At 31.1% G+C, this 13,257-nt stretch overlaps 3 pseudogenes across 2 annotated transcripts; all 3 read left to right on the plus strand.

Moving 5' to 3' along the window:
- Window positions 1–276: 276 nt before the first annotated feature.
- LOC146939024 (non-specific lipid-transfer protein 1 pseudogene) lies at window positions 277–677 on the plus strand (annotated as a pseudogene).
- A 6,108-nt stretch (window positions 678–6,785) lies between these two features.
- LOC146939025 (non-specific lipid-transfer protein 1 pseudogene) lies at window positions 6,786–7,192 on the plus strand (annotated as a pseudogene). The gene has a single exon (XR_015033420.1). The product of XR_015033420.1 is annotated as a non-specific lipid-transfer protein 1 pseudogene (transcript).
- Window positions 7,193–11,032: 3,840 nt separating this feature from the next.
- Window positions 11,033–11,439, plus strand: LOC146939026 (non-specific lipid-transfer protein 1 pseudogene; annotated as a pseudogene). Its single transcript, XR_015033421.1, has one exon. The product of XR_015033421.1 is annotated as a non-specific lipid-transfer protein 1 pseudogene (transcript).
- The last annotated feature ends 1,818 nt before the right edge of the window (window positions 11,440–13,257 follow it).

The following is a 13,257-nucleotide window of genomic DNA, read 5'->3' on the forward strand; positions in this document are numbered from 1 at the left end:
AATAAATTAGTTTTAAAAGAATTTTGAGTACATTATCTTCTTACAATTTTTTATAGTTATACTTGATTGTCTTAATTATAAGTTTGACTATGAATATTGAAGGTAAAAACATTTCCTATTTATGTAAGAATAAAAAGGAATAAAATATGAAATCACCAACTAGACTTTTTTAACATTAAAAATTAATTAAAAAACCTAAAGAGTCACCCAAAAAATCGTAACAAGTTTTGCATATAAATTAAGCCATACTTGCAAAGACCAATCATTCTAAATATCCACAAAAACATCACACACGTACACATATTTAAATAAAAATGTTGAGGATGAAAATTATCTCTCTTTCTATGCTTGTGATGGTTTTAGGCATGTTCGTAACAACATTGGATGCACGCCAAATTGATGACGTGAGCTGCTCTTCGGCTCTTTTTTCCTTGTTGCCATGTCTTCCTTTTTTGCAGGGAGTTGGCCCTGCTACACCAACTAGTTATTGTTGTGCAGGAGCAAATGATTTAAATCAAAAGGCTAACACCACTCAGATTCGTAGGGATGTGTGCAATTGTCTCAAACCCGCTGCATCAAGATTCGGAGTTAACCCTGATAGATCAAAACAACTACCACAACTTTGCAACATTACTCTAAGTGTTCCATTTGATCCAAGCATCGATTGCAACACGTAAGTTTTGCTTTCAAACTCACACATATGAATAAATTGTTTTTTACAATGTTTAAAGTTAGTTAATAATTGTTTTTAAATGGAACAAATTAAAACGATGAACTCCTTATAATCCAACCTGACATCTCTCCATGGAACGCAAAAAGCTTGATTATTATTTAATTGCTAGTACATTTGTATTTTGTTCTAATATTTTTTTTTCATTTTTGTGCAGGGTTCAATGATTCGACAAAATGGGACTTGAAGACCATAAAGAAACATTGAAGATTTACCAAGATAACAATAATTGTATCAATAAGCAACACGACAAATTGTACCAACCATATAATGTTGGTTGAGTTTTATGAGTTTTATTATTAATTGAATAAAATTATTGCCATAAGTTTCATTGTTTTTAAGTATAATACGTTGTTTCAGAGATTAAATCGTACAGAAAAAAACTACGAACATATAATTATAAATATTTTATAAAATTGAACGATAACGATTTAATAAAAAAAGATTAAATTAACATTTACACTACTTATTTGAAGAGTTTTTACATTGTTATCAATCCTATTCGTTACATCATTAAAAACATTTTTTTTTATAAGCAAGGAGAGATGACAGGCATCAAGAGGCATCATTAAAAACATTTGTCATTAATTATAACTACTACTAAAGTCACATATATGATTTCTATGTGATTGACAATCTTAAACTTTATACACCGATAATAATGGTTAAAAGTTCTTGTTTAGTAGATTTTATTTAAATAAACTTAAATAAAATTATTATTTTTCTAACACTTTATCATGTCATTTTATTTTAACGTTTTATATGAGACTTAAAATATAGGTCAAGTTGTCTTCCCAAACAACATGGACATAAATATTTGAATCATCTATATGTTATAGATATGATCATTAAGATAACAGAAATGTTGATAAATGTTCGGACTATAAATTGAAAATTAAAACCATTATTAGAGGTATCATCATACTATTTATAAACAAATCATGATCTTATATATAATTAAAATGATGAAATATCAATGAGACAAAACAATGTTTCTTTTTTTTTGTATAAACCAATATTAGAGGTATCATCATACTATTTATAACTCTTTGTTTAAACAAATCATGATCTTATATATAATTAATTAAAATGATGAAATATCAATGAGACAAAACAATGTTTCTTTTTTTGTAGAAGCTAAATTAGCCCACTCAAATTGGCGCCAGGGAGAATCGATCCTGAGACCTTGAGGAGGAGCACACTCCCAAAGCCTAAGCCAATACCAGTAGGCCAACCCATGTGGGTTCAAAACAATCTTTCCTAATATTAGATCAATTCAACAAGTTAAAATAACTGTTAACACATATTCATGAATGACATTAATTAGATTTGAGGTACTAGCTGAGTTTGTAAGAGTCAGTCTTGTAACCTTAAGGTGTTGAGTTCCAACCCCCTCGAGCACATTTGTAATGACCATAATTTCCATTGTAATTAATGAAATGTACATGTCCGTAATTTAAGATATTAGTTTCAAATAATTTTTTTTATCTATAATTGGTTTTATTAATTAAATGTTTTTTTAAATAATTAATTAATTTAAAAAAGAAAAAAATTTCATTTAAAATTACAACTCATAAATTTACTTTAGTAATTTATATACTCTAATATTTGATTCAATTCTTTTTACTTTAAAATATTTTTTTAATAAGTGTGTGTGTGACAAATAATATTACTATAAAATGATTTTTATTTTAGGGAGGACATAAAACGTACCCTAGAAAAAACAATAATTTTAGAGTATTAGGAGGACCGGCCCACACCGTAGAGAGAGTGATTTAAAAAACCTAACACAATGATTTCAGAAAATTTTAATTTTAAACTTACATAATATATAAAACAATGTCTATTTCTCGAAAATATTTCAAAACACACATACTGTAACACCCATACTAGACGTATCTAGAAAGTCTAGCATGTGCGTTAGTTTAGTACTGGATACATTAAAAATTTTACAACATAAAATCTTCGAATGAAGATATTATACAATAAACGCGTTCGTACATTATCATTACAACATGTCTTGTCTTAATTAAGATAAATACATCCTTGAAATCCATAAACTCCACGCCGCAGGTACGAACGAGCTCCTGCAGAATAATTCATTCAGCTACTACCTTGACGTCCAGCCTGATATCTGAAAAAATAAGGATTGGGATGAGACATAATGTCTCAGTGAGTTCCCCTATATCCTAGGCTATAGGTAACCTCGGGGGAAACCTACGGTCACCACGTGTCTACAATACAACCTGACGGTTGATTATACGTGTGTGGTCATGCTTTCCTAGATGGTAGTGCATGCTAGACCCGTCATAGGTTCTTCTTACTTGTTATGGGCTTCACTTCTTATACGTGTCATGGCAGCCGGAGGGGAATCTAGGACCACATTGCCAAGAATACGCTCTACGTATCGAGGCCTAAACATAACATATCATGACACGATTCTAAACCGGACGATTAGGGAAAACCTAAGATTGTCATCGGTATCACATTCTTTACTTGTTTTATACATGACTTGTACTTGTCTTATAGCATCTAATGCTCTTGCTCTTAACTTAGTCATACATGAAATCATTCTTGCATAATCATAATCATAACATACATGGTCGTGCATAAGTTCAATCATTACGGAGAGCCCCGGGTGGAGTAACCCCGAGAACAATCCCATACATGACCGATGAAACCTAGCAAGGGCTCATCGGACTCCCTCAACGTCGTGCGGGTCCCTTAAGGCTTGAATCGTTCCCCTTGGGTCGAGAACCTCTCGTATCCCCCTGACGTGGATAACAATAGACACGAGCACTGACATCTTGATTATTCAGTGACATGCCGGTCCCTTGCGGCTTGAACCGTTCCCATCATGAGAACCCCTTGTATCCCCCTGGCGTGGATAGCAGGAGACATGCCCCCTACTTTACATTAGTCATGGTCTTTTCGTTCATGAAGGATAAACCTATTCTTGCTTACATGTTTACCTTGGAACCTTGATCGATCCGATTAGCGGTAATTCATACTTGTTCATGCTTGCACATACTTAATCATTGTGGAGAGATTAACTATCCTATCCACAACTTAATATACTTGCTATATCATACATGTTCTTGCTTAACATGCCAGTTCTCGACAACTATGCCTAGGCTCTAGTTTTCCCTTGCTTACTGAATAACTTGCTACCCCAGTTCATATCATATCATACATGTCATCTCTCATATACCAAGCATCACTAAACATGCTTAATACTTGCTTCATTCATAAGAAAACTCTTTTAGAAAATCATCATATAGGAACTTGGTTTGAGGGGTTTACTTTTATAAAGACTGCTTGAAGAAAACTTGACCAAAAGATGGCTTAAAACCTGAAGCGAGCAAACAGTGCACTGATGCACCATTCACTCGCGAGGCGAGTTGCTTTACTCGCCGTGGCGAGCTTCCTTGCTTGCGAGGCGAGTAGGTGGCAAGCAACTCCCTCGTTCTGGAGTTCCAGCTCGCCGTGGCGAGCTACTTTGCTCGCGAGGCGAGTTGTGACAGTCCAGCCCTGCAATTTTGCTAATTTTGACTCAAAAACCTCAAACCAAGTGTTCCTAAGCATATTTAAACATATTGGATCATAAAATACTTATAAAACACTTATATGGCAAATATTAAGACATTTAGTAAGCAAGGCAAGAAAAGGGGCAACTTTTATCTCACATAAACCCTAGAATCTCATATTATTCTACATGACATAAACATAATCCCAATGGTAGGGAATTCTATCTATGGAACTCACCTGAACCAAGTTCTTGTGATAGCTCCAAGCCTCAAACTCAAGCAAGCCAAAACCCTAGCTCTTGGTCAACTCACTTTCTTTGTTCATACCATTCAATCTTGATATTTTTCTTGCAAACTAAAGCACCATGATCCCTTGTTGATTACCAATCTTTAAGTTCATACTCCAACTCAAAGCCTTCACCAAACCCTAATTCTTCATGAACTTCTCTTGAGGAGGAAAAGTAGTAACATCAATTCATTGCAAACTTCATATCACTTCTTTGATCAAGGGAGAACCATAACATAAGCAAGCTCTAGCTCCCTCTTTACCAAACAACAAAACCCTAACCTTGAATCTCTTCTAAAGAGGAGAAGAATTTGAAATAAGCTTACTCCAAGCTACCAATCTCTTGTAGGATGATAGAGGAACCAAACTTGATCATGATTCTTGATGAAGACTTGATGAATTGGTGAGGTAGGGAGAGAAGAGGGAGAGATCGATGGAGTAGAGAGAAGGAGGAGGAAAGTCTTTCCCAAAAACATAGAGAGAGAAAGAAGATTGGATTTTAGATATTTTGGGGCCAACTTCAAATAAATATCCCTTAAACGTGCAATTACCAAATTGCCCTTGCTTCAAGCGTGTTTAATCCGACACTGATGCTTTATTCGTATTAAGCTGACAAAACAAAATAAATATTTCCATTAACTTACTTTCCGTAACATTAGTCCTCTGACGTGTTTAACCAGTAATATTCTGATACTGACAGGCGGGATATTACACATACCATCAGCAAAATTTGAGTTAAGTATTTGACTAGTAGAAATTTAAATATCTTATTCACTAATTCCTTATATAACATCATCACGTAGAGAAAAATATTTTTTTGTTTGAAATTGAAATATATATAGTTTGATTTTTTGTTTAATTATGGAAAAAACAAACGTGGTCTGCCTGAATTTAGATTTGTTAATTTCTAAGGAGGTTTTGGCTTTATGTCCCTCTAATTTGTTTCCTGTTTTCTCTTCTATATATAATATTTCGGTAGTCTAGCACGTTGCTAACTACTCTTTTGGTTAAAAAGAAAATGAAAAATAATAACACATGAGATGCTAGCTCAACAATAAGAACTTATCTTTATAGCCTTTAAGGCTGAAGTTTAAACCCCATATACGAAAACTTTCAATGGATATTACAATCACCACTTTCAATTGGAATTATATTTTTATAAAAGTACTATATTTTCTATTTTATAGTACTTTCAAAACTATTAATCTTTACATTCCCAAAAAAAAAAATATTAATCTTTACATGATGAGAAACTACAAAAAAATATATTGCAGTGATTATAATATTAACTAGCAATATCCTTCCAGATCACCAAACAATGAATTAATAAGAGAGATATCACAACCCGTCTATCTTCGATGATTAAATGATATACTATAACTAACAAGATTAATATGACAAAAGTAAAAACAAATGCCACATCAATCAACATCATAATAGATCTAAATCAATTTTTTTTCATTGAGCATAATAAAATATACACATATTTTCATTTTGAATACATTAGTTAAAATATTTTAAAACTACAATCATAATTTGACTATAAATTAAGGTTTATATTTAAAGGTTTTCACAATTTTTAAATTTATTCATTTTATTCTTATCTAAAAAGAAAATTTACTTTTGTGTGAGTATTTATTTTTGAATAATTAATCAATGAGATTTCATATAAGTGGAAATAACTTGACTTTCAAGCTTCAAGTGAGGATTAAGATTTAAAATATGATACAGTCGAACAATGGTGATTTGTGGCACGGTCACTAATATGAATTTTCCGTTCTTCGGTTTAAAAGAATTCGAGAAAAAATAGTGGTTTCTTTAATAACATATAATGAGTATCAATTTATTGTTTTTAAACGATTATTACTTTTTTGTATGAATTATTCATACCCTTGTGTAGTTGTTAACAGTGCATAGTAATCTACTAATTTTATTAACGTTTGAAGAATGAGGGAACATGAGTATGAGAATAAATAAATTACTTTTAAAAGAATTTTGAGTACATTATCTTCTTACAATTTTTTATAGTTATACTTGATTGTCTTAATTATAAGTTTGACTATGAATATTGAAGGTAAAAACATTTCCTATTTATGTAAGAATAAAAAGGAATAAAATATGAAATCACCAACTAGACTTTTTTAACATTAAAAATTAATTAAAAAACCTAAAGAGTCACCCAAAAAATCGTAACAAGTTTTGCATATAAATTAAGCCATACTTGCAAAGACCAATCATTCTAAATATCCACAAAAACATCACACACGTACACATATTTAAATAAAAATGTTGAGGATGAAAATTATCTCTCTTTCTATGCTTGTGATGGTTTTAGGCATGTTTGTAACAACATTGGATGCACGCCAAATTGATGACGTGAGCTGCTCTTCGGCTCTTTTTTCCTTGTTGCCATGTCTGCCTTTTTTGCAGGGAGTTGGCCCTGCTACACCAACTAGTTATTGTTGTGCAGGAGCAAATGATTTAAATCAAAAGGCTAACACCACTCAGATTCGTAGGGATGTGTGCAATTGTCTCAAACCCGCTGCATCAAGATTCGGAGTTAACCCTGATAGATCAAAACAACTACCACAACTTTGCAACATTACTCTAAGTGTTCCATTTGATCCAAGCATCGATTGCAACACGTAAGTTTTGCTTTCAAACTCACACATATGAATAAATTGTTTTTTTACAATTTTTAAAGTTAGTTAATAATTGTTTTTAAATGGAACAAATTAAAACGATGAACTCCTTATAATCCAACCTGACATCTCTCCATGGAACGCAAAAAGCATGATTATTATTTAATTGCTAGCACATTTGTATTTTGTTCTAATATTTTTTTTTTCATTTTTGTGCAGGGTTCAATGATTCGACAAAATGGGACTTGAAGACCATAAAGAAACATTGAAGATTTACCAAGATAACAATAATTGTATCAATAAGCAACGCGACAAATTGTACCAACCATATAATGTTGGTTGAGTTTTATGAGTTTTATTATTAATTGAAAAAAATTATTGCCATAGGTTTCATTGTTTTTAAGTATAATACGTTGTTTCAGAGATTAAATCGTACAGAAAAAAAACTACGAACATATAATTATAAATATTTTATAAAATTGAACGATAACGATTTAATAAAAAAAGATTAAATTAACATTTACACTACTTATCTGAAGAGTTTTTACATTGTTATCAATCCTATTCGTTACATCATTAAAAACATTTTTTTTATAAGCAAGGAGAGAGGACATACATCATTAAAAACATTTGTCATTAATTATAACTACTACTAAAGTCACATATATGATTTCTATGTGATTGACAATCTTAAAATTTATACTGATAGGCCAAACCGCAAGTGCACGGTCTATCGAAGTAATAGTAATAAGAGAGAGTATCGTTCCGCTAGGGAGTTATGAATTTAATTAACTTTTAGAAAATGATTAGATGAGAAGAAAGGTTTATAAAAAGGGGGTTTAATTGCTGAAAGTAAATAACAATAATATAAAAGAGCCTTGGGATTATCGGTTCATCATAATAACAAATCTTTCACTAGACAAGACTTTAACTTCTAATTCCATGGTTTACACCTTAATTTCTAAAGACCGGTTTCCCTTTAGCCCCTCACCTTTCCGATGAAAGTCCGGTGAGAGTTTACCTCTAGAAACCAAGCCTATTTCGCTGACTTGATTACTTAGAAGATGCTTATAAGGATTGAAACTACCTGTGTCTCAATAATTGCAAGGACTATTTCACTGTCTTGCAATTATTGTCTAGATTCACTTGTTCCAACATCAAAGCTCCGCTCTCGCTTTATGAATTGATGTTTGGGATAATGGATTAACAATTATCAAACCCTCAGCTTTCGCTTCCACAGTTTGATAATTGTTAATTCATGTTAAAACGGTGAATCTAAATTAAAAATTACGGCTACATAGAATTAGGGTTAAAGCTTGGTTCGTTAGGATTATGTAATTAGACTTCCCAACAATCCCAAGACAAAGAAGTCTACTCACTAACGTTCATTGTAGACATGGGGGAAAAAGAGAGAAAGCAATAAATAAAAGAACAATAATATAAAAGTGAACTTTTATTCCAAGAACAAAAGATGAATGTTTATGATGGAGTGCTACTCTATTTATAGCTTTACAATTGACTTAAAATCTAAGCAACTACAAGGGCAAAGCAGTAAAACTACAACAGAGTAACTTGGGCTCGAAGAAAAGCAGCAAAAGAGGCTTCTGGGAGGTGGCACGGTCGTGCCACATGTTGGCACGGGCCGTGCCAAGCTTCTGACTATGTGGGAATATATTTTTGTCCCGTATCTTCGTATTTTCGCACTGTATTTGCTCCAGTACTCTTTCTTTTGCTCCAAGACACCTTCCACCATATATTCGTTCCTAAAATATAATAAAAAGCAATTTAAAGTAAAATATTCAAAAAGGAAATAAAATGCAATAAAATAAAATCAAATCTTAATTAAAACTAAACTAAATAATGCAATAAAATAGACTAATTAATGACTCATCATATACACCGATAATAATGGTTAAAAGTTCTTGTTTAGTAGATTTTATTTAAATAAATTTAAATAAAATTATTATTTTTCTAACACTTTATCATGTCATTTTATTTTAACGTTTTATATGAGACTTAAAATATAGGTCAAGTTGTCTTCCCAAACAACAGGGACATAAATATTTGAATCATCTATATGTTATAGATATGATCATTAAGATAACATAAATGTTGATAAATGTTCGGACTATAAATTGAAAATTAAAACCATTATTAGAGGCATCATCATACTATTTATAACTTTGTTTAAACAAATCATGATCTTATATATAATTAAAATGATTAAAATGATGAAATATCAATGAGAAAAAACAATGTTTCTTTTTTTTGTAGAAGCTAAATTAGCCCACTCAAATTGGCGCCAGGGAGAATCGATCCTGAGACCTTGAGGAGGAGCACACTCCCAAAGCCTAAGCCAATACCGTTAGGCCAACCCATGTGGGTTCAAAACAATCTTTCCTAATATTAGATCAATTCAACAAGTTAAAATAACTGTTAACACATATTCATGAATGACATTAATTAGATTTGAGGTACTAGCTGAGTTTGTAAGAGTCAGTCTTGTAACCTTAAGGTGTTGAGTTCCAGCCCCCTCGAGGACATTTGTAATGACCATAATTTCCATTGTAATTAATGAAATGTACATGTCCGTAATTTAAGATATTAGTTTCAAATAATTTTCTTTTATCTATAATTGGATTTATTAACTAAATGTTTTTTTAAATAATTAATTAATTTAAAAAAGAAAAAAATTTTAAGATATACGAAAACTTTCAATGGATATTACAATCACCACTTTCAATTGGAATTATATTTTTATAAAAGTACTATATTTTCTATTTTATAGTACTTTCAAAACTATTAATCTTTACATTCCCAAAAAAAAAAAAAAATATTAATCTTTACATGATGAGAAACTACAAAAAAATATATTGCAGTGATTATAATATTAACTAACAATATCCTTCCAGATCACCAAACAATGAATTAATAAGAGAGATATCACAACCCGTCTATCTTCGATGATTAAATGATATACTATAACTAACAAGATTAATATGACAAAAGTAAAAACAAATGCCACATCAATCAACATCATAATAGATCTAAATCAATTTTTTTTCATTGAGCATAATAAAATATACACATATTTTCATTTTGAATACATTAGTTAAAATATTTTAAAACTACAATCATAATTTGACTATAAATTAAGGTTTATATTTAAAGGTTTTCACAATTTTTAAATTTATTCATTTTATTCTTATCTAAAAAGAAAATTTACTTTTGTGTGAGTATTTATTTTTGAATAATTAATCAATGAGATTTCATATAAGTGGAAATAACTTGACTTTCAAGCTTCAAGTGAGGATTAAGATTTAAAATATGATACAGTCGAACAATGGTGATTTGTGGCACGGTCACTAATATGAATTTTCCGTTCTTCGGTTTAAAAGAATTCGAGAAAAAATAGTGGTTTCTTTAATAACATATAATGAGTATCAATTTATTGTTTTTAAACGATTATTACTTTTTTGTATGAATTATTCATACCCTTGTGTAGTTGTTAACAGTGCATAGTAATCTACTAATTTTATTAACGTTTGAAGAATGAGGGAACATGAGTATGAGAATAAATAAATTACTTTTAAAAGAATTTTGAGTACATTATCTTCTTACAATTTTTTATAGTTATACTTGATTGTCTTAATTATAAGTTTGACTATGAATATTGAAGGTAAAAACATTTCCTATTTATGTAAGAATAAAAAGGAATAAAATATGAAATCACCAACTAGACTTTTTTAACATTAAAAATTAATTAAAAAACCTAAAGAGTCACCCAAAAAATCGTAACAAGTTTTGCATATAAATTAAGCCATACTTGCAAAGACCAATCATTCTAAATATCCACAAAAACATCACACACGTACACATATTTAAATAAAAATGTTGAGGATGAAAATTATCTCTCTTTCTATGCTTGTGATGGTTTTAGGCATGTTTGTAACAACATTGGATGCACGCCAAATTGATGACGTGAGCTGCTCTTCGGCTCTTTTTTCCTTGTTGCCATGTCTGCCTTTTTTGCAGGGAGTTGGCCCTGCTACACCAACTAGTTATTGTTGTGCAGGAGCAAATGATTTAAATCAAAAGGCTAACACCACTCAGATTCGTAGGGATGTGTGCAATTGTCTCAAACCCGCTGCATCAAGATTCGGAGTTAACCCTGATAGATCAAAACAACTACCACAACTTTGCAACATTACTCTAAGTGTTCCATTTGATCCAAGCATCGATTGCAACACGTAAGTTTTGCTTTCAAACTCACACATATGAATAAATTGTTTTTTTACAATTTTTAAAGTTAGTTAATAATTGTTTTTAAATGGAACAAATTAAAACGATGAACTCCTTATAATCCAACCTGACATCTCTCCATGGAACGCAAAAAGCATGATTATTATTTAATTGCTAGCACATTTGTATTTTGTTCTAATATTTTTTTTTTCATTTTTGTGCAGGGTTCAATGATTCGACAAAATGGGACTTGAAGACCATAAAGAAACATTGAAGATTTACCAAGATAACAATAATTGTATCAATAAGCAACGCGACAAATTGTACCAACCATATAATGTTGGTTGAGTTTTATGAGTTTTATTATTAATTGAAAAAAATTATTGCCATAGGTTTCATTGTTTTTAAGTATAATACGTTGTTTCAGAGATTAAATCGTACAGAAAAAAAACTACGAACATATAATTATAAATATTTTATAAAATTGAACGATAACGATTTAATAAAAAAAGATTAAATTAACATTTACACTACTTATCTGAAGAGTTTTTACATTGTTATCAATCCTATTCGTTACATCATTAAAAACATTTTTTTTATAAGCAAGGAGAGAGGACATACATCATTAAAAACATTTGTCATTAATTATAACTACTACTAAAGTCACATATATGATTTCTATGTGATTGACAATCTTAAAATTTATACTGATAGGCCAAACCGCAAGTGCACGGTCTATCGAAGTAATAGTAATAAGAGAGAGTATCGTTCCGCTAGGGAGTTATGAATTTAATTAACTTTTAGAAAATGATTAGATGAGAAGAAAGGTTTATAAAATGGGGGTTTAATTGCTGAAAGTAAATAACAATAATATAAAAGAGCCTTGGGATTATCGGTTCATCATAATAACAAATCTTTCACTAGACAAGACTTTAACTTCTAATTCCATGGTTTACACCTTAATTTCTAAAGACCGGTTTCCCTTTAGCCCCTCACCTTTCCGATGAAAGTCCGGTGAGAGTTTACCTCTAGAAACCAAGCCTATTTCGCTGACTTGATTACTTAGAAGATGCTTATAAGGATTGAAACTACCTGTGTCTCAATAATTGCAAGGACTATTTCACTGTCTTGCAATTATTGTCTAGATTCACTTGTTCCAACATCAAAGCTCCGCTCTCGCTTTATGAATTGATGTTTGGGATAATGGATTAACAATTATCAAACCCTCAGCTTTCGCTTCCACAGTTTGATAATTGTTAATTCATGTTAAAACGGTGAATCTAAATTAGAAATTACGGCTACATAGAATTAGGGTTAAAGCTTGGTTCGTTAGGATTATGTAATTAGACTTCCCAACAATCCCAAGACAAAGAAGTCTACTCACTAACGTTCATTGTAGACATGGGGGAAAAAGAGAGAAAGCAATAAATAAAAGAACAATAATATAAAAGTGAACTTTTATTCCAAGAACAAAAGATGAATGTTTATGATGGAGTGCTACTCTATTTATAGCTTTACAATTGACTTAAAATCTAAGCAACTACAAGGGCAAAGCAGTAAAACTACAACAGAGTAACTTGGGCTCGAAGAAAAGCAGCAAAAGAGGCTTCTGGGAGGTGGCACGGTCGTGCCACATGTTGGCACGGGCCGTGCCAAGCTTCTAACTATGTGGGAATATATTTTTGTCCCGTATCTTCGTATTTTCGCACTGTATTTGCTCCAGTACTCTTTCTTTTGCTCCAAGACACCTTCCACCATATATTCGTTCCTAAAATATAATAAAAAGCAATTTAAAGTAAAATATTCAAAAAGAAAATAAAATGCAATAAA

The sequence above is a fragment of the Medicago sativa genome, chromosome 3, assembly GCF_051527215.1.
Source record: "Medicago sativa cultivar Bolivia chromosome 3, Bolivia_mono, whole genome shotgun sequence".
Classification (NCBI taxonomy): Eukaryota; Viridiplantae; Streptophyta; class Magnoliopsida; order Fabales; family Fabaceae; genus Medicago; species Medicago sativa.